At 45.9% G+C, this 21,153-nt stretch overlaps 1 protein-coding gene across 9 annotated transcripts in view; it reads right to left on the reverse strand.

Annotated features, from left to right (window-relative positions):
* GCNT1 (glucosaminyl (N-acetyl) transferase 1) overlaps positions 1 to 16,232 on the reverse strand; it is a 28,095-nt gene extending 11,863 nt beyond the window's left edge. For 6 of the 9 annotated variants that reach the window (XM_040449323.1, XM_040449318.1, XM_040449314.1 and 3 more), the window contains exons 1-3: positions 15,754 to 16,232; positions 15,447 to 15,564; positions 5,173 to 5,344 (exon numbers count right to left, since the gene is read on the reverse strand). The gene's annotated coding sequence lies outside the window, so the exon portion shown is untranslated. Of the gene's footprint in view, positions 1 to 5,167; positions 5,345 to 15,446; positions 15,565 to 15,753 lie in introns of all 9 variants that reach the window. The other 3 variants (XM_040449317.1, XM_040449315.1, XM_040449322.1) reach the window with 3 other exon arrangements.
* Between the last annotated feature and the right edge of the window lie 4,921 nt (positions 16,233 to 21,153).

A 21,153-nucleotide genomic window follows, 5' to 3' on the forward strand; every position in this document is an offset into this window, starting at 1 on the left:
AAAAAAAAAAGAAAGAAAGAAAGAAAGAAAGAAAGAAAGAAAGAAACGAGCTACCCGTGGCTCAGGCTCTATTTTCCTAAACTCTTTTTAAAATAATTAATGGTAATAATGAAAAGGCAGAGCAGGAAGAGGGAGGGAGAAAGGAATAATACAGGTTTTGTTAAAAATGTATGACGTAACCTATTTAGACCTCCAAGTGGAAGGATTTAGCGGATTTACGTGAATATGCGTATACATATGTACACACCCCTAAGAACGATCAGGACTTTTCTCTTGAGCCTCTCATTACCTTCAAGACTCCGAGACAAGGGGCAAGATGAAAAGGGCCCTGCACTCGTTAGCTCTGTTAACCTCGGGTAAGGTTAGAGCTGACCGGTGAGTCAACGGGAAGGAGGAAAGGGTGGATTTCAAAAAGGTAAACTCCTTTCTTCTCGGCAATTTCCACCACAGTGGCTTCAGTCCAAACAACACTATTATACAGGAGAACAGTTCTCTCTACCTGTTGCCTACTGTACCATTTTGAGTAGTGGAAATGGTTTTTTGTTCTTAAAAACATATACGTGCGCATAGCACGTGCGTAAGCAAACGGCCAGAAGGTGAAAGCAGGGTCCACAGCCATTGTCTTTCCACTGCAGGGAGGATGGTCTCAGTTCAGTTGGCCTCTAGTCCCACTGGAGACTCCTCTGGGGCTCCGTTTCACAAACTCCCAAGGACCGTCGTTGCGTGACCCAGAGGCTGCCGTGACAGGAACAGAAGAGCCACTACCGTGATCGATGCTAAAGGGGTCTGTCCAAGTATCGCCGAGGATGGCGACTCAATCAAGGGTGACCAAGCGCCACCCTGAAGCAGCCAAGGGAAGGGGCAGGAAGCAGCTGAGACCCCAAGGCCACGTCCTGCCATTCGGGGTAGGGTTCTTCCACCTGTGCATCCATGGCCTCATCGGAGGGAACCTCGCCTGTCACCTCGGGTTTCTGAGGTGTCACATTTTATTTTTAAGGGTTTTTTTTTTTAAGTTTATTTATTTATTTTGAAAGAGAGAGAAAGAGCGTGCAAGTGAGCAGGGGAGGGGCAGAGGGGGGCGGAAAGAGAGGATCTGAAGTGGGCTCTGTGCTGACAGCAGAGAGCCCAATGCGGGGCTTGAACTCAAAAACCGTGAGATTATGACCTGCGCAGAAGTCAGATGCTTACCGACTCAGAAGTCAGAGGGCTTCCCGAGAAAAAGCCTTACTGTTCGCTCAACAGACATAACGAGTGATTCTCTGTGCCACATTCTGTGCCTGGCCCTGCGGTGGTGGGGGGCGCTGGGTTCAGCCCTCTCCTTCAGTCACACCATCTGGTGTTTTAGTTGTAAGATCTTATTTTGTGTGGAAAGAGGGCACAGGAAATGGGGTCCAGAGCTGTTCATAGTAGGTTTCCTATTGCCTGTGTTTCTGTGGCTGGACCCCAAGAAAACTCTGGAACAAACTCGGGGAGATGGTGACCAAAACTGTGGAGCTTGGTGTTTCTAATCATGCTCCTAAGCTTGGAGCACCCCAAGAACTTTTCCTGGCCAGTCTGGAGGAGCAGACACTGTTGGGGTCTCAGGAGCTTGTGCTAATGTGACACCTCAGGGGGTGCCTGGGTGACTCAGTGGGTTAAGCATCCGACTTCGGCTCAGGTCATGATCTCACAGTTTGCGAGTTTGAGCCCCATGTCGGGCTCTGTGCTGACAGCTCAGTGCCTGGAGCCTGCCTCAGATTCTGTGTCTCCCTCTCTCTCTCTGCCTCACCCCTGCTCGTGCTCTCTCTCTCTCTCTCAAGAAAGTAAATAAACATTAAAGAAATTAAGTTATATAGCATAACTAATGAAAGTTTCTCGATGACCTGTTCCTGATTTTAAATTAGATGAAATTATACGTAGGTTTCATCTGTGTGATCACCCATATGAGAGAAAGAAGGGAAGGAAGGAAGGAAGAGGAAAAGAAAGGGTTCTCTACACCTGAATTAATGGCATGAAAAGTTCTATAGATTTTTTTTTCATTTATTCACTATATACTATTGTGGGACAAAGCTATGAACTTCAGTGAACTTCATTCATTGCTGGAAATAGCATTCACCCTTCTCCCTACTGCTTCTTCCCCTGGAGGCACAACCAAGCCCGTAAGTAGCTGATGCCAGAAAGAGGAACTGAAACCTACCATTTCTGCCTAGCGGGCTCGGCTGGCCAGATGCACCGAGCCCAGGTCTCTGCTGCAGAACTAACTGAAAGCTGTAAATCCACCAAGAGGGAAAGAAAGGAGAGGCACCTGGGTGGCTCAGTCAGTTAAGGGTCTGCCTCTTGGTTCCGGATCAGGTCACGATCTCCGTTCGCGAGTTCAAGCCCCGGATCAAGCCATGATCTCACTTCGCAAGTTCAAGCCCCACTTTGGGCTCTGTGCTGACAGAGCCTGCTTGGGATTTTCTCTCTCCCTCTCTCTCTGCCTCTCCCCTGCTCATTCTCTCTCTCTGAAAATAAATAAACTTAAAAAAAAAAAAAAAAGGAAACAAAGGATCCAGAAGGCTTCCTCGAATACAGCTGACCTGAATCTTGGAAGATGAGTAGGATTCAGACAGTAGGAAAAAGGAGAGAGAACACATCTGAAAGCCTGAAGCAAAGGAAGAGACTGTGATGTATGGCAAACCCAGTTTTAAAACGAAAAGGAAAGAGAGATAATAGCTGTTTGCCCCTCATGTTCCATAGCCCTGAAGACCTCTTTCCAAAATCTATTACAAGAAGTGTGTTTCTCAATGTGGTAAACCACGACAATGAATAGGTTTTTTTTTAATGCTCATTTATTTTTTAGAGACAGAGAGAAAGAGCGCACGAGCAGGAGAGGGACAGAAAGAGAGGCAGACAGAGGAGTCGAGCGCACAGCCCGAGGTGGGGCTCGAACTCAAGAACCGCGATGTCATGACCTGAGCCAAGTTGGACACTTAACCGACTGAGCCACCCAGGCGCCCCAAAAGAGGTTTTTTAAATTAAGAGAAGACAGCATGAAGGAACATATGTTAGGAGAGCACTGGGAGGAGTGAACCCAGGTTGTGTGAACACAAAAAACCTTTGTAGGTTAGTGTCATGAAAATTTGAAGGTAAAGAACAATGATCATCTGTCGCCCCCCCTCTCAAAGACTGCCTACACATCTTTAGTGTTATCCCACTTTCCTGAATGCAGGACTTAGGGCTAAACTAACTTTGAAATGGGACAGACAGGTCCACTAAGGCGGCAGAGTTCGTTTGTGGAGGCAGACCTCGATAGACTTAAATGAAATATATCTACTTATGCACGTGTGTGCACACACACATTTGTAAAAAAGGAATCTTCACCTCATTACCACTGCAGGCCAAAATCAAGCGTGAGAGATCTTATTATTCACTTCAAACTTCCAGACTGAAAAGTAGTAAACTTTTTTCTTTCATTTTTTTAAATCTAATCCTAGGTGGTTTAGAATATTGACTAGACCACCACGGTGTTATGGAAATGAAACTTTGGATTTGAAAGGCACTTTCAAGTTCATTTTGTCCGCTCTTAATTTGGATGATGAGAAAACTAGGGCACAGAGAGCACATGGCTGGCCGGGCCACACATCAAGAACAATTCTCTAGCAGAGACATCTTAACACTGGCCCTGGTTTCCGTCCCACCTGCTCGACACAGCCCGTGTGTCAAGGGTTTTCTGAACAATCCCAATTTCAAATATTCCAGGCTTTAAATACTTCCCAGGACCAGAAGTTCTAATTCCAAAATACTAGATTCCTTTTTGTTTTTAAAGGAAGTCCTCAAATTCCAGGTCATAACATATGTCTGGATTTTTGGCCTGCTAATCACAATTGTCAGGGTAGATATTCTCTACCATACAGAAACATATCAAGTTAATCTTTGGCAGAAATGAGAAGTGCTCTTTTTAACATGTTAAAGTCCAGCTCAACTTCTAGCATGTGGTCCTGTTCCCAAATTGCAGTTGATCGTCCCTTCTTTGAAATCGAACGTCACTCGCTCACAGAGTCAGCCACAGAGAAAAACAGCAGTGTGAACTCAAACAGGAGGGACTATAAATCACAACTATGTCATGTCCTTTTTCTTTTTTTAATATTTATTTTTGAGAGAGAGAGAGAGTGTGAGCAGGGGAGGGGCAGAGAGAGAGGCGGACAGAGGATCCAAAGAGGGTTCGGTGCTCACAGAAGAAAGCCCGACGCGGGGCTCGAACTCACAAACCATGAGATCATGACCTGAGCCCAAGCTGGTCCCTCAACCGACTGAGCCACCCAGGTGCCCCGCAACTATGTCACGCCTTAATGAATGATTTCAGCAAGCTGCCTAATCTCTCCAAGTGTTATTAGCTTCCTCATCTGAAAAATGGAGGTCATAATGCCCTCCTCATGGGGTTGGTGGTGTTTAGAAAACCCTACAAAGCACTTTGTACAGGGACTAGTATGTGGTAGCGTCTCCATAAACAGAAGAGGTGTCATCACCATCATCTCCCATTTTAGCATGAAATTCCACATAACCTGGTCTCTGTAACTGGTCCATGCACATCGTCAGTGAGCTACTGGTAATTGGGCTAGTCTCAGACTCCTAGCCCACCCCCTCTATTCATGCTGTTCCCTGGGAAGGAAGGAGGGAGGGAAGGAAGGAAGTTCCCTGGGAAGGAAGGAAGGAAGGAAGGGAGGGAGGAAGGAAGGAAAGAAGAAAGAAAGAAAGAAAGAAAGAAAGAAAGAAAGAAAGAAAGAAAGAAAGGAAGAAAGAAAGAAAGAAAAGAAAAGAAAGAAAGAGGGAGAGAGAGGGAGAAAAAGAAAGAAAGAAAGAAAGAAAGAAAGAAAGAAAGAAAGAAAGAAAGAGGAGAGAGGGAGGGAAGGGAAGGATGGAAGCAAGGAAGAAAAAAAAAAGAAAGGAAAATCCCCTCTTTCCCTCAACGAAAGGTACAGCAATGAATGCCTTGGATGCTTTTGTTAAATGTACCTTCAAGCTCATTGTCTTTTCCAGATAAGAAAACCAGAGTACAGTATCTAGATGCTCCCAGTTACGGTGCGTTGGGGAGCATACCGTGAATTTGAAACCCCCTGTGTGTGGTCTGACAGATGGAGTCTCTATAGAGAAACCCCAAAGAACTGGCCTCGTACCGAGCGGTGCTCATCCGATCTTCCGCACTGACCTTACCTTTCTGCACAGCGCACGAGGGCGGTTGGGTTGCGTCAGGGGTCCCCAACTCCTGAGTGACACAGCACTCTGCTGCTCCTCAGCAGGTGGGCGGCGGACAGGGGCTGGGGAAGCCGAACTCCGGCCAGGCTGAGCTGGGGGAGCGGAGGATGACGATGACCGGGAAGTCCCGCTGCAAGACAAAGTACCAATCAGGTTGTACTTGCACAAGTCCGAGGACTCCCTTTCTTTTTTATGTTATTAACAGCGTCTGAAATTGACAGGCACTTGATGAACTATGTGTTCGCTACAGCAGTGGTTTCATTTCCTTAAAAAGGAGATTTTAAAATTGATGGCACTTTTACCCTGGAAGTTATTTTGGGATTAAGGAGATTGTTCATGAGAAGAGTTACACAACCCTGGAACTAGCTACTTTCCCTCTCACTTCGACAGTCAAGGAAACTGAGGCTTTAGGCTGTCTTGACTAAGGTCATTGGCTCCAGTTTACCAGCAGGGCTGACTCCCCAAAGGCAGAGGGAACAGAGCAGTCTCACTTTCCGGCCAAGAACAACCCTGGGTCCAGTTGTTTTAACTGCTTCGAACCATACCTTGCCCTACCTCCTACCTTCCAAGGAGCCCCAGAACCTTCCAAATGTTCCTGCGGGTGTCAGTAAGACAACTCTTCTTCTGAAGGCTTCAGCCCTAAGGTACAGCAGAGCAACCTCTTCAACCTCAGATACCCAACGTGATAAGTGATCTGACCATTCCCTCAAAGCAGGTGCATAAATTTGAGTGGCAAACTTTATCCCACATTTGCATTGTATCCAGATTACATTTAGGTATCTTTCTTGAATTCGAAGGTATTGCCAAAGCCAAGAATGAGGGAATTCTCTACGTAATAATATGAAAAAAGGTTTCTGAGATGAAACAGCATCCAGATAAGCTGCATTCCAGTCAGTACAGAATAAACCCATTAAAAAACAAGGCTCCAGGGGCGCCTGGGTGGCGCAGTCGGTTAAGCGACCGACTTCAGTCAGGTCACGATCTCGCGGTCCGGGAGTTCGAGCCCCGCGTCAGGCTCTGGGCTGATGGCTCAGAGCCTGGAGCCTGTTTCCGATTCTGTGTCTCCCTCTCTATCTGCCCCTCCCCCGTTCATGCTCTGTCTCTCTCTGTCCCAAAAATAAATAAACGTTGAAAAAAAAAATTAAAAAAAAAAAAACAAGGCTCCAAATATATTGTCAGTGGTCACTGGACAAATTTGAGAAGCACACACCCGAAAAGATTCAGTGGTCCTCTTTTTGTTTGGGGGAAGGGGTATTTTTTTCAAGCAACTTTGAAATGTTTAAGTCTTTAATTTTTACTCAAAATTGCAAACTGAGATTAAATGTCCCAAATCCTCCAACATAAGCTCCGGTTAAACAGGCTCGCAAAGCATTACAATAAAGACACTTTCCAAACAAACAAAAAGCTACTTAGAGTTCCAGGCCGGTTACACATCGTTTTCGTATTCCCTTCTGATGCCTGTCCAGGGACACTACTGACTTATATTTGTGAGTAGATGTCATAGCATCTGGGATTCAATTTCCTATTCTGGTTTTGTTTTTTTTTTTTTCATTTTTTTTTTTTTAATGGACACCAGAGAGTCTTTATTGTTTTTGCCACAATTAGTAGGTGACTTGTAGTTGGATACTAAGGGTATTTCCAAATTATATTGTTATAAACATGAACTATGAACTCTTTTGAAGATACACATAGTGTTTTCTCTTGGCTTTATAAAGGATTTCTAGGAATAGGATGCTTGGATCAAAACTTCCAAGTTTCTGTGGCTCTTGACTGCCTTCCAAACGGACTATAGTCACTTATACTGCCAGTCATAATATCTGAGCACCATTTTCTCTACGTTTACTATGTAATTATCTTAACTATGTACCACACATTCATCCACTGTGTAATTATTTTTGTCAATATCCCAGCTGTAAAATGCTACATCACTGAGTTTCATTTTGTATTTCTTTGATTACCAGGGGCTCAATATTTTCTCTTGAGTATGTTTACATGGGAGAAGAAGGACAGTTTAGTAGCAATGATTTCAGCTCTGAAGCCAGACTGCTCAGCTCAAAAACTGGGTATCATCACCCACTAACTCAGACTCCTGTAAGCTCTTAAATTCTCCAGGCTTCGGCTTCTTCTCTGGTAAAAATAATAACAAATGAGAACAACAAGAACAGAGGCACCTGGGTGGCTCAGTCGGTTAGGCGACTGACTTTGGCTCAGGCCAAGATCTCATGATCATGTTTGGGAGTTTGAGCCCCGCATCGGGCTCACTGCTATCAGCACAGAGCCTGCTTCAGATCTGTCCCCCTCTCTCCATCTCTCTTAAAAATAAATAAACATTAAAAAAAAAAGGAGAAGAATAGTAGTTTTCGGCCCATTTGACTGAATTAGGGTCATGTGTACCTTAGAGTTTTCATAAAGAAAAAGTGAGGCAACCTGTCAAAAATTTATAGGGCGCCTGGGTGGCGCAGTCAGTTAAGCGTCCGACTTCAGCCAGGTCACGATCTCGCGGTCCGTGAGTTCGAACCCCGCGTCGGGCTCTGGGCTGATGGCTCAGAGCCTGGAGCCTGTTTCGGATTCTGTGTCTCCCTCTCTCTCTGCCCCTCCCCCGTTCATGCTCTGTCTCTCTCTGTCCCAAAAATAAATAAAAACGTTGGAAAAAAAAAATTTTTTTTTAAATTTATATTTGACAGATGGGCCCTTAATAAACATTAGCAATTTGTTCATTATTATTATTATTTATATTTTCTCTTCTCTGGACAACGTTCAAATCTTTAGTTTATTCTTACAGGTAACTTTTTTCAGACCTCCAAAATCAGAAACTGTATTTCAGGTTTACTAACCCAAATGCACTCCATTTAATTCCACACCCAGGCAGCTATTACACAAAACGGAATCCTAGGTTCTGGGGGAAAAAATACAATCATAAAAAATGTGTCTCCCTGATCTCAAGGAATTCACACAAAGGTTATCGGTTGAGCCTTCTGGGGGAAATTATAGGTTGGGTCAATATAGTTAAAAACTATTTTGGGAACTGGCAATGCAAGCTGGTGCAGCCACCCTGGAAAACAGTATGGAGGTTCCTCAAAAACCTAAAAACAGAACTACCCTACGACCCAGCAATTGCACGACTAGGCATTTATCCACGGGATACAGGTGTGCTGTTTCGAAGGGACACATGCACCCCCATGTTTATAGAAGCACTATCGACAATAGCCAAAGTATGGAAAGAGCCCAAATGTCCATCGATGGAAGAATGGATAAAGAAGATGTGGTATATATATACATATATATATATACACACACACACACACACACACACACACACACACACACACACAATGGAGTATTACTCGGCAGTCAAAAAGAATGAAATCTTGCCATTTGCATCTACGTGGATGGAACTGGAGGGTATTATGCTAAGGGAAAGTAGTCAGAGAAAGACAAAAATCATATGACTTCACTCATATGAGGGCTTTAAGAGACAAAACAGATGAACAGAAGGGAAGGGAAAAAAAATAATACACAAACAGGGAGGGGGACAAAACAGAAGAGACTCGTAAATATGGAGAACAAACAGGGTTACTGGAGGGGTTGTGGGAGGGGGGGATGGGCTAAATGGGTAAGGGGCACTAAGGAATCTACTCCTGAAATCATTGTTGCACTATATGCTAATTTGGATGTAAATTTTTATAAATAGAAAATAAAATAAAAACAAATAAATATCATAAATTGCAAAAACAAAAACAAAAAACCTATTTTGGGAACAATGCATCCATTATAGTGCTGAAAGGAACTTTCCAGAACAGCTAGCCAGCCGGGCTAGAAACAATAGCTCTGAGGGTGCCCCCTGGGGCTGGGGAGGTTACAAGGGACTCACTCCTGGGATGGCCATACTCCGCGAGCAGCTACTACTTCCGCAATTTTTGTTGTAAACCAAGTGTTTTGTTCATTAGCAATGGTGTTAGAAATGAAGCTTCCTGGATGAACTTAATGACTTTTAACGAGATTGACATGAGAAAAGAGTAAGCAAAGATGAGATCGGGGTGTTCCAACTCTGTGGATGGAACTGGGGCATCCCAGAGGTGCGTTCTGCATGCATATCAAAAGGACAATCAAGCCCAGCAAGTCGATTAGCCCAGGATAGTGCCTTGGGCGCATTCCTGGGTCCCACCACTGATTCCAGAAAACTCATGACTACTTGATTGCAACCCAGTGATCAGCTGAATCCTGCTGCTACCCCAAATGAGCCTTTTGTGGGAGATGCGGTCAGAGTCCCCAGACGGGGCAGAATGGACTCAAGACTTGGTCTGGAACCCTCACCTTCACCTGCAGAGGAGAATGTAGCCCTCTCCAATCTGCTTACCAAAAGACCCAAAACGGCTTGAGTCAAGAACCACATGGCCTATGTTGAAATGACTTAATGCATTTACCTGTCCTAGAGCATAGCACTGGCCACAACACTCCAGAAGTTTCTTTTCTTCTTCTTCTCTCTCTCTTTTTCAAAGCATTTAAAGTGGATTATCTAAAAGTATGTTGAATGTACACATTTCGAGAGAAGCAAGACACATACACTTTGTATTCGCTGCTTTTCAGAGTTTGAGCTGTAGTGGCAATTTTGTTCTCCATGAATGAATTATAGGAGCACGTCATGGGGAAGAGGTAGTCTTATAAGGAAATCGGTTTCTCAAATTGCCATGGGAGGAGCCCCACTTTGACTCCACTGTCAGTGATAGGCTTGTAAATTTTTTCGCACCAACACTAAGAGTAAAACCTTTGAGTAAAGTCCTATCGATATATGTATCTTTCTGAAAAAATTTCGTGTACTACTATGATAGGAAACGACAGAATAAAATAGGCAGAGAAGGAAAAGATCAGGACCTCAAGTCCCCAGGTAGGGAAGAACACACATTTTGGAACAAGGCTGGGAATGTCTGACCACAGCAAACCCCCTCAGGGGTAAGGTTCCTCTTAAGAATGTAACAGACCCCACCTACTCCCCCTCAGGTTTCCTTCAGGAATTTGACAAAAGACCTGACTCAAAATCAGTAGACCAGAAGACCAGTGACCCACCAGGAACCTCACCTTAGGGCCGAAGACCACCCCTCACCCCTCATACAATGGAAACGAGCCAATCAGGAATGGACCACCCAGCACCTAGAGGCGTCAAGCCAATGAAGAGTAAAACCTGAGAAGGAACCTGGGGGAAGGAAGGGGAGGGGGATGACTAGAACCTCATAAAACAAGGGCCCTCCCCTATAATCGCAGGCACTCACTTTCCAACGCCCCCTCTCTGTGAAGAGAGCTCATACTTTTCTTGCTTTCTGATCCTATACTCCAAAGACCTCTGCCTGCGGCTCATTTTGTGTCCGCACTCGCTCCCTGATTCTTGATACTTAGTGTTCAATCTACCCACCAATTATACAAAGGGGTTTTTTTGGTGAATTTCAGCTGGTAGTTCTCACATCAACTGTCCTCGCAGACCCGCCACTGGGTGTCATCACATTTTTATAAATCTGACAAATGGATCAAAACCCAGGGATCGTCTTCACTTGAAAGATTTTGTCAGACAATTCCTTTTCTAAGTTTCTAAAGGTTTTTTTTTTTTAAGAGATTTGAGGGGCGCCCGGGTGGCTCAGTGGGCTGAGCATCTGACTTCGGCTCAGGTCGTGACCTCAAGACTTGTGGGTTCCAGCCCCGCTTCCGGTTTGCTGCCCTCAGCCAGTCAGCACGGAGCCCCTTAGGCTCCTCTGTCCACCCCCCCCCTCTCTGCCCCTCCCCCGCTCGCGCTCTCTCAAAAAAATAAAACATTTTTTAAGAAAATAAAAAAAAAAAGTTTTGGTCAGTCACAAAATCTACCGTATTTCTTGGCAACATGTTTACGTTAGCTGTGAAAACATTTCCCAGCAGCTGTTTCCAGAATGGGTCTCTGTAGCCGCAGTTCTTTTGAAAAGCAGTCACTCTCCCTGTCACCGTGAAACTTCACAATTACCTTGGAGGGTTCCTGGTGGACTCCCTTTCCTCCCGCCATCTCGAGGTGTTCATCAACCCAGAAGTTCTCCAAATTGGGTGGATCCAGAGTTTTCATAGCCCAGTATCTAGGCATGCCCCTCCCGTCTTCCCAGAGGACAGTGGTTGGGGCTAAAAGCTTCAGCTCTCTAATTACTTGTTCTGGCTGGTGACCAGCCCCATCCTGAGGCCACCTAGGTGCCCCCACGCCTAAGCTACCTCAAAGGCCACCTAGGTGCCCCGACGCCTAAGCTACCTCAGGAGCATAAACTCAGGTATGGAGAAAAGCTTCTATGAATAACAAAAGACATTCCTCTCCTCCCAATCTCTCAGGAAATTCCAAGGGCTTCAGAGCTCGGTCAGGAACCAAGGACAAAGACCAAACACGTATTTCTTATTCTGTCAGGGCTAAGCACAGTGGCAATCAACATTATTTACAATACTGTCCAAGGACCCTACCACAATGTGGGGCACTGGAAAATTCTTGATAAATACTGGCTGACGGAATATCTGGCTTCACACACAAACACTCCCTACTCAGCAGGTTTTGCCTCCTCCTTCAGGGAGCTCAAATCTGAGGCCCCTTATCCAACCTCTCCCTCCCTCCTTCCATCAAAGACCAATCCCCCAACCTGTGTAATGGAATCGAAGAGCTTTTTGCCTTCTCTGAAACCTGGCCTGCTCATTCCTCAAGTATTTCTCACTCCCGCATCTTTGGCCTCTCCCTCTCCATCAGGAACTTGCCAGCAACCTCAGAACTTGTTTGAGTCTCTCCAATCACTAGTGGAAAATGGAAGGAAGGAAGGAAGAAGGAAAGAAGGGAGGGAGGGAGTGAGGGAGGGGAGGGAGGGAAGAGAAAGAAAGAAAGAAAGAAAGAAAGAAAGAAAGAAAGAAAGAAAGAAAAGAACACTCACAGTCCTCATATTTCCTCCCTGTCCTCTATGTCTGTTTTGGTTTTCCTCTCCAGGTCAGTGCCTCCTCTTGTCATCCCATACCCCTCCTCAAATGATCTTTCTTATATACAGTGATTATTTACATGCACAGCTGCCAACATGTATGACCCTGGGATCATGACCTGAGCTGAAATCAAGAGTTGGACGCTCAACTGATGGAGCCACCAGGTGCCCCGCAGCCCATCTCTTTCATGAGTTCCAGATGCCAATTCCTTGTCCCCAGTGGGATGTCTCACAAGCAAAACCCGTCTGAATGGAACTCCCTTCCCTCCCAGCCTCACGCCAACCTGCTCCCCTCCGGGGTTCTCGAACACCATAAATGGTTTCACCACCCTATTCCGCTCTCTCCCTCTCTCTCTGCCCTTCCTCCGCTCATGCTCTGTCTCTCAAAAATAAACACAAGGGGAAAAAAAATTCTCAGACTACAGAGATATATGGTTGTCTTTGTTATTGCTGTTAGCTAAAAGCTTTTAATGTTTCCTAAAACTAAATTCTCCTCTGAACACGATCTACAGTAAGTCTCGTTATTAAAATTCTTGTGTAGAATTTTTTCTTGGGAGTTCTATTAGGGATTGGGTCAACTTCCAAATCAACAAGCGTGGTTCATTGACATCTTATCACCTTAAAAAAATTAAAAGACATGGGGCGCCTGGGTGGCCCAGTTGGTTAAGCCTCCAACTCTTGATTTCGGCTCAGGTCCCATCTCATGGTTCCTTAAGTTAGAGCCCCGTGCTGATGGTGTGGAACTCACGAGTTTAAACTTTACAGACTTAACAACTGCACTTAAGCCTTCCTTGGAGACAAATCCTGGCAGGACACGTGTGGCTGTTCACAAAGAACACCAGTTTAGTCACTGTTATTATAAGAATATTTTAAAATGCAGATGTTTGTTTAAACATTACACATAGCTTCTCTAGTCACTAGAAGCTTAAAAGTTAATTGTATTTATAGCCTAGTTCCTAAGTGCTACAGCACTTCCAAAACTGGCTCATTCTTTTCCTCAACCAGGCAACTTTGTCCTCCAGGGGACATGTGGCAACCTCTGGAGTCGTTCAGATTGTGGTAACTGTAGGGAGGAGCCTGTCGGCATCCAGACGGTGGTACCAGGGGGGCTGGTGCACATCTCACAATGCACAGTACAATCTCCACAACAAAAGCTTAACTGGCCAAAAAAGGTCAAATTTGAGAAACAGTGTTCTAAACAGCCATAGCATTTGCCACAGATGGGAAGCAAGGAAGCACGACAACCCTAAGCCAGGCATCCAAAGCCAACGTGGTTAAGAATACAGATAAGCGGGGCACCTGGGTGGCTTAGTCGGTTGAGCTTCCGACTTCAGCTCAGGTCATGATCTCACGGTCCGGGCCATGAGTTCAAGCCCCACCTCAGGCTCTGTGCTGACAGCTCAGAGCCTGGAGCCTGCTTCGGATTCTGTGTCTCCCTCTCTCTCTCTGCCTCCTTCTTCCCCAGCCTCCTCCCACCCATCCTGTCTCTCTCTCTCTCTCTCAAAAATAAATAAACATTTAAAAAAAAAAAAAAAAAAAAGAATACAGATAGGCCCCCAAGAGAAACACACATGATTTATATGAACAGTCATTTGGGAACTCCTCTTATAAGTCAGGGAGTTAGGCATTTGACATTCTGAACTAGAACCATGAATACATTTTCATTAGAATGACTCTTACAAATAGTGACACAATCCCTTGGTTGGCCCATAAAAGACTCCTTAACTCAGTGCAGCTGAAGTACCCCCATACTTCATAGAAAACAGACACAGAATCAGAAGAAATCCTTTTCAACAGTGTTCATCTGTTTCGCACCACCTCACTCCGCAGCAAATGCACAATACCATCGTAGGTCAGAATTTTTCATTCACCGGAGAACGCAATCACCAGGTAGAGCAGTTTCTTCTAAGATCTAACAATGACTGATGCATGAACCAAATTTGACTTGATTTCTTGGGTTTTAAAAGAGAAAAAAAAGAGCCAATATGTAAATCAGGTTTCACTTTAAAAAAAAAAAAAAAAAATGAAGGGGCACCTGAGTGGTTCAGTTGGTTGGGCGACTTTGGCTTGGGTCATGATCTCACAGTTCGTGGGTTCCAGCCCCACTTGGGGCTCTGTGCTGACCGCTCAGAGCCTTGAGCCAGCTTCGGATTCTGTGTCTCCTTCTCTCTGCCCTCCCCACTTGCACTCTGTCTCTCAAAAATAAATAAACATTAAAGACAATTGTTTTTTTAATGAAGATTTCTCAGCTATTGACGGGTGGGCAGAAAGGTTTGGTCACACTGGTCCAGAATCCCTGCATGGTTATGGGTAGGGAACAGTCAATACCCACACCACACAGATTTTTTTTTTAGCAGGTCCACTATAGGTCACCCGCGACTAACCAAGGCCCCCTTAACTCCCCCGTGCATCATCGTTCAGTCCCTACACATAGGTGATTTTGTACATAGTGGAAAGTTCTCAGGGACAACATTTCTCTTAGTGTTAAGCAACTAAGTTACAAATGGGAAAAAAAACAACTCGTGGTTGGAAGTAGTATTATAATCAGTCAAGGATGAATTATAATTAAAGAAGGATGAAACCCACTACAGATTTGGGGCCCAGGCTAAGGAGGTCCTTCCCAGAGCCAGTCACCGAAGAACAACCTGGAGGCAACCTTCAAACCCTCACCATGAAATGGAACACTCAACTCCTTCCACTTACCAATAAAAACTTTGTAAAAGTAAACACACAGTTTATTACATTGTTCTTTTAAAATGGAAGAGTTCGCCCTTTCTAAGAACTCAAAGTTTCCCCGAAACTACCATCCTGAACGTGTGGGGGGGAAAGTCCATTAAGCCAGAGCAGATATCCATAGAGCTCAGTGTTTCTTCTTTTTTGCCAGAAGTGAAATCTGTTACCATGTTCCCCGGCAGGGGAGCCTGTCTGGAACTGCCTGGGCTCCTAGCAGGTAATTTACACTGATCTCTAAAACCCATTCGCCCCTCCCCCTCCCTTCCAAAACAAATCTGCCTTTCAGAACAGCTCTGAAAGGGGGACAAAATGCCCAGAGCAGGGGACCAGTCCCCGACTGGGTGCCTCACCTACCACTCACCAAATTCAGGCCACACAATCCTGTAGCCTGTTCTCATCGCTAGGAACCACTGCTTTCTGCCAACCCCGCATATCCTTCCAAGTTGACCTCTTGTCTTACTATTTGTAAAACGAAGACTCTCTTCCCTCTAGAAAGAAAGAAAGCAAAAGGCGCCGAGGTTGCCAGGTGACCACAAAACTCACCTCCGCCTGGGCGGCCCATAAGGCCCAGCCTGGATCTGCAGGCGACCTCATCCACCGCGAAAGAGAAGCGTGCGGCCTGCTGGGGTGCCTGGGGCTCGTTCTGCATCGAAAGAAAGCGCTGCAAGGAGAAAAAGCTGTGAGCGAGGATCCTTCCACCTCAAAAAGCTAATAACCAAAAACTGGAAGAAAGGAATCAGAAACTGGGTGCTAAAAAGGTGACAAAACACAAACCAACCAAACAAAACAACTCCCCCCCCCAAATACCCCAAAAGCCTAGGAGGGGGGCTAGAATGTGTTTCAGAATCACCTGTTTCCCTAACAGACCCAGCAGCGCGAGTTTCCTAGATCCGCGCGCGATGGACAGAGAGGGAGCAGGAGAAGAGGGAGAAGCGTGGGGGCTTCCGAGTCCCCCACTGGCGTCTCCTTTCCAGTGGCTTGCCCCAGGGCGAGTCATTTCTCATCCCGGTGTGGGCACCCTCATCAGTAAAACGGGGGGGTCATGATGCCTCTTCGCAGGGCTACGGGGAGCATTAAATCAAGTTAGAGCTGCTGGCACCCAAGGGACGGCAGCGACTTAACTGTTCGCTCTCTGCCTACCCTCGGCTGCAGCCAACTCCGATTTCTCAGCTCCTACCCGCTACCCGGATCAGGGGGGAAAGAAGGCAGGAAAAAGTGGCTTCCAGGTGACAACGGGCACCGGAGTCCTCTCCCCGGGTTCCACGGATCGGACCAGGAGTAAGGCGCAGGGAAGGCGTCCCGCGTGCACACGCGCCCGCCTCACTCCCACCGCGCGTCCGCTCCCTCCGGCCCCGGCTCCGCTTCCTCTTCCCGAGAGCCCACCCCGCCCGGGGTGAGAGCCGGCTCCCTCCCTCACATCCTTCCCATCCCTCCACCCGCCGCCGGGCGCCATAGCAGGAGATCGAGGCTGCCGGTATGGAGTGGGCGAGGTGGAAGAGTCGGTTACCTGCAGCAAGCCCGCGGCCGCTGGGGCGCAGGAGGGTGCGCTACCGCGCGGCACCCCAAGCCCGCCGCGCACCCGCCGGGCGCTGAGCTGCGCTCGCCTCGCTGGCCGACAGCGCTTCCCGGCCACGGGGCTCGGAACCCGCCCGCCACGCCCCCGGTCCCACCCCGCTAGGCCCCGCCCACAGCATCCCCGCCTCGCCCACCTCGGAGGCCGGCGCGCGCGGTGGGCGGGGCCGGGGCTGGACGGCGCGCGGCTCACGGCCGGGGACAGCGCGCCCTCTGGGACAGCCGCCCCGCGTCCCTGGGATTCCCCTCTCCGCCTCCTCGGGTTCGCCTTGCTTCTTAGTTCCCCCCCAAACTGCACAAGAGCTGGGTGAGTAAGTGGGGTCTTCTTCAAAATTCTGTGCCCTTTTCCTTGGAGGCGGGAAACGCCAGAAGTGCCGCCTTTTCTGATTTTCAAAATGTTTTATAAAAAAAAAAAAAAAAAAGACCAGAAAAAAAATGCACATGCCAAGGTTTTTTACGTAATGTAAAGTTTAGAAATGACCGTGCAGGTTTGTTTTTTTTTTTCCCTGATGAGCCTTGTTTGTTAAATTTAGTATTTAAAAAACGCCTTATGTCCACGTGTGTTTTCACAGGAGAACGAAGAAAAAATGAGATTGTGAACCAATCCACAGTGCCCGGCAGAAGTAGAAAACACCTCTTTCCACCCTTTGTAGCACATAGGCTTGGGTCACTTAGGAAAGTTGACATGGTCTCCTTGGTAACAAGAGGAATGCTGTGCATTCTTTCATAGGACCTTTAGTTCCTGGAGAGCAGGACGGATTGTGACTTCTCTCCGTATCATTTATTCATTCAACACATACATTGAAGTAAATGAAGGAAGGAAGTAGGTCCATACTCACTTCCCCGCCCACCATGTCCTGCTGAAGCCACAAAGCACATCTGAGATCCTGTAACTGGAGGCTTGCATGGTGCCCACCTTTCCTAGGAAAGGTCATTGCCCAGGCAAGAAGCTTGAACAGAGAACAGGGCCAGGCTGGCCTGGACTGAACCCCTGAGTCTCTGAAGTTCACCCTCTTTGGGCTTTGGACTTGAAGAGGTTAGATACCCCAGGGATGGTGGGTGGGTGGGGGGGGATGCTTGCTTAGACATAGCCACACAGAGCAGTTGTATCTTATAAGCGGAACATAAATTAGCCACCCCACATGAAGCGCATTGGTTTCATGTGAACCCGCTTCTTCTGTGAAGACACGGGCTCCCTTCAAGACTTTGGAATATTCGGGGAGGATTGCTGTGGACTCTCCTGTCCCCTTCCCACCGTTGTGCCAGAGTGTTACTGGGTAAAGCAGCACGATGCGGGCCAGCTGTGACAATAGCAGAGAAGCTAATGAGATATTCCCCGGGGAAAGTAAATCTTGTCTTCCCCAAGGAGATTCCTCCTCCGGCGACAATGTTGGACCACATTGCTTTAATTTTATTTTAAAAAGTAATTTTCTGGGGCACCTTACTGGCTCAGCCAATAGAGTGGGCAACTCTTGATCTGGGGGTGGTGAGTTTGATACGCACACTGGAGGTAGAGTTTGTGTAATAAAAAAAATTTTTTTAATTTAGAAAAAGTGACTTTCTTATAATGCATTATGTGCAAGACGAAGACAAGGAGACCACACGAGTTCCTTTTATTATTATTTTTTTAACGTTTATTTATTTTGAGAGAGAGAGAGAGAGAGAGAGAGACTGTGTGCACAGGGCGGGGACGAGCAGAGACGGTGGGAGAGAGAAACCCAAGCAGGCTCCACACCGTCTGCCCCGAGCCTGTTGCTGGGCTCTATCTCATGAAAGGTGAGACCACGACTTGACACAGAAGACATGAATAGACACTTCTCTAAAGAAGACACCCGGATGGCCAACGGGCACATGAAAAGATGCTCATTGTCACTCCTCGTCAGGGAAATACCAATCAAAACCACACTGAGATACCACCTCACGCCGGTCAGTGGCTAAAATGAATAAGTCAGGAGACTACAGATGCTGGCGAGGATGTGGAGAAACGGGAACCCTCTTGCACTGTTGGTGGGAATGCAAACTGGTGCAGCCACTCTGGAAAACAGTGTGGAGGTTCCTCAAAAAATTAAAAATAGATCTACCCTATGACCCAGCAATAGCACTGCTAGGAATTTATCCAAGGGATACAGGAGTGCTGATGCATAAGGGCACTTGTGCCCCAATGTTTATAGCAGCACTTTCAACAACAGCCAAATTATGGCAAGAGCCTAAATGTCCATCAACTGACGAATGGATACAGAAGATGTGGTTTATATTTACAATGGAATAGTACTTTGGCAACGAGAAAGAGTGAAATCATGCCATTTGTAGCAACTTGGATCAGACTGGAGGGTACTAGGCTGAGTGAAATAAGTCAAGCAGAGAAAGACATACCATCTGTTTTCACTCACATGTGGATCCTGAGAAACTTAACAGAAGACCTTGGGGGAGGGGAAGAAAAAAAAAGAGGTTAGAGAGGGAGAGAGCCAAAGCATAAGAGACTCTTAAAAACTGAGAACAAACTGAGGGTTGATGGGGGGTGGGAGGGAGGGGAGAGTGGGTGATGGGCACTGAGGAGGGCACCTGTTGGGTTGAGCACTGGGTGTGGTATGGAAACCAGTTTGACGATAAATTATATAAAAAAAGAAAGGCGAGACCATGACTCGAGCCTAAATCAAGAGTCACACACTTAATGGACTGAGCCACCCAGGCGCCCCCACACGAGTTCCTTTTAGACTGTGGTTTACATTTTTTTTTTAAATTTTTTTTTTTAACGTTTATTTATTTTTTGGGGGACAGAGAGAGACAGAGCATGAACGGGGGAGGGGCAGAGAGAGAGGGAGACACAGAATCCGAAACAGGCTCCAGGCTCTGAGCCAACAGCCCAGAGCCCGATGCGGGGCTCGAACTCACGGACCGCGAGATCGTGACCTGGCTGAAGTCGGACGCTTAACCGACTGCGCCACCCAGGCGCCCCGGTTTACATTTTTTTATCGTGGAAACAAAAGTAGGAACCCAAAATATCTTGTGCAGAATTTGCATTTTGGTCAGGATCAGAATAAAAGTAATTGCAGTTTGTTTTCTCTATCTATTGCTAACCCAGATGACCTTTTAAACTAAGGGACTTAAGACACTGAGAAGGCAAATACGCTGTGAAAACTGTGATAATGCTTTATGAAATTAAATTCATATATTCTATCATTTCAATGTTTGAAGCTAAGCCTGTCACGTCTTTCCACTAGACTAAACATGTTTCCTTCCTCCCCACTTGATTAGTTGGGTTTTTTTTTCCTTTTTTTTTCTGGGCTTATTTCAAGGATATTTTAAGTTTTGGGTTTTGTTTTTTAAGATTTTATTTTGAAGTAATCTCTACACCCAACGTGGGCTTGAACTCACAACCCTGAGATCAAGAGTTGCACGCTCCACCAGTTGAGCCAGCCAGGAGCCCCTTACGTTTGTTTTTAATCATGAACACGGCTTAATATGCCTAAAAGAATAACTCTTTTTAATTGCAAAAAGGGTGATCAAATGTGCTTGCTTTTGAGTTATCTCGTATCATTTAGCGTTTATATCTTAAGAAAGAAAAGAAAAGAAAAATGTGCATTATCTTATGTCCCAGCAATTCTACTCTTTGGTGTTAAGTCATCAGTTATATTGTCTAATGTGGTAGCCACAAGATACGTGTGGCTACTGAACCCCTGGAATTGTCTACACTGCATTGAAGTGTGTGATAAGTGTAAAATACGCAATAGATTCTGAAAATTTAATATGAAAGAAAAAAGAATTTAATATATCTCATTTTAGGGGCACCTGGGTGGCTCAGTCAATTAAGCATCCAACTTCGGCTCAGGTCATGATCCCACAGTTCGTGAATTCAAGCCCCACATCAGGCTCTATGCTGACAGCTCAGAGCCTGGAGCCTGCTTTGGATTCTGTGTCTCCCACTCTGCCCCTCCCCCAGTCACTCAGAAAAGAAATAATCAACATTAAAAAAACTAAAAGGAAAAAATAAATAAAATATCTCATTTTAATTCATTTTCAAATATTGACCATATGTTGAAATGATAATATTTTGGATATATTGACTTAAATTTTATTAAAATAAAAAATAAAAGGGCGAATAAAATTTGTTACTGCCAATAATTGGAACTTTGGATATATGTTGCCAAAGCAGTGCTTGATTCTGTTCCTTTACACAATTTGTACAGTGTTGTACTTCATGTGCATTATGAGCATTGATGGGTGGATTTGATCATCTAAGTTCAATGTGTAATACTGTTTTTATAGGAAAATTAACTTCCAAGATCCAAACAGTGGATTAAAAAAATTTTTTTAATGTTTATTTTATTTTTGAGAGAGAGAGAGAGAGAGAGAGACAGAGTGCGAGTGGGGGACGGGCAGAGAGAGAGGGAGACACAGAATCCGAAGCAGGCTCCAGGCTCTGAGCTGTCAGCGCAGAGCCCAACGCGGGGCTCGAACCCATGAACTGTGAGATCATGACCTGAGCCCAAGTCGGACGCTTCACCGACTGAGCCACCCAGGTGCCCCCCAAACAGTGGATTTAGAAATTAACTTTCAGAAAAATCTTTCTGGTCAATTGCTTACTGTGGGTATCCCATAAATGTAATTATTTTTAATGAGCACAGGAGCGGAAGCCCATCATAAAGCTATACACGTAGTCCAGAAGGTATTTCTGGAT

The sequence above is a fragment of the Herpailurus yagouaroundi genome, unplaced genomic scaffold, assembly GCF_014898765.1.
Source record: "Herpailurus yagouaroundi ecotype Mexico unplaced genomic scaffold, PumYag 199, whole genome shotgun sequence".
Classification (NCBI taxonomy): Eukaryota; Metazoa; Chordata; class Mammalia; order Carnivora; family Felidae; genus Herpailurus; species Herpailurus yagouaroundi.